Here is a 729-nt window from a genome sequence, read left to right on the forward strand (position 1 = left end):
TGCCACCCCGCAGTATTTATTTAATAGTTAATTATCAGAGCCCGGGGAGGGGAGGCTCCCACTCGGAGGGGTGTCACTGCTGAGCCCCCTGCCCCAGGGCAGTAAATGGCTTTATTTACCGACCTGCCAGCCGCACTCGTGTTCCGGAGCTCTGCTGGCCGCAAGGACAAGGAATATTTCCGTGGCAGGAGGCGCTGTCCCTGCGGAGCCCCGCGGGATGGAGCAGCAACAGGAGCTGCCCCGCTGGAACAGCCCGGAGCCGCCGAGCCCTGCCTGACCTGATCCCGATCCTCCTCCTGATCTTCCTGATCCCGATCCTCCTCCCGATCCTCCTCCTGATCCCGATCCTCCTCCCGATCCTGATCCCGATCCTCCTCCTGGTGGTGCCTCCGGGCCAGCCGGGACCGCGCTCCGCCGCCTCCCGCACCGAGGGTTCGTGCGGCCGCAGCCGCTCCTGATCCCTTATCCCAGTCCCTGATCCTTTATCCCGATCCCCGATCCTTTATCCTGATCCCTTATCCCGATCCTTTATCCCGATCCCCGATCCTTTATCCTGATCACTTATCCCGATCCCATATCCTTTATCCCGATACCTGATCCCTTATCCCCACTCCTTATCCCGATCCCTGATCCTTTATTCCGATCTCCGATCCTTTATCCCGGTCCCTGATCCTTTTTCCCTTATCCCGATCCCTGAGCCTTTATCCTTTATCCCTGATCCCTTATCCC

At 59.4% G+C, this 729-nt stretch overlaps 1 protein-coding gene across 9 annotated transcripts in view; it reads right to left on the reverse strand.

Annotated features, from left to right (window-relative positions):
• The window catches only part of PPFIBP2 (PPFIA binding protein 2), a 100092-nt gene extending 99610 nt beyond the window's left edge, over positions 1–482 (reverse strand). For 5 of the 9 annotated variants that reach the window (XM_015631053.3, XM_015631049.3, XM_015631050.3 and 2 more), the window contains exon 1: positions 124–204. The gene's annotated coding sequence lies outside the window, so the exon portion shown is untranslated. Of the gene's footprint in view, positions 1–123 lie in introns of all 9 variants that reach the window. The other 4 variants (XM_033514911.1, XM_015631052.3, XM_015631044.3 and 1 more) reach the window with 2 other exon arrangements.
• Between the last annotated feature and the right edge of the window lie 247 nt (positions 483–729).

This window comes from Parus major, chromosome 5, assembly GCF_001522545.3.
Source record: "Parus major isolate Abel chromosome 5, Parus_major1.1, whole genome shotgun sequence".
Lineage (NCBI taxonomy): Eukaryota > Metazoa > Chordata > Aves > Passeriformes > Paridae > Parus > Parus major.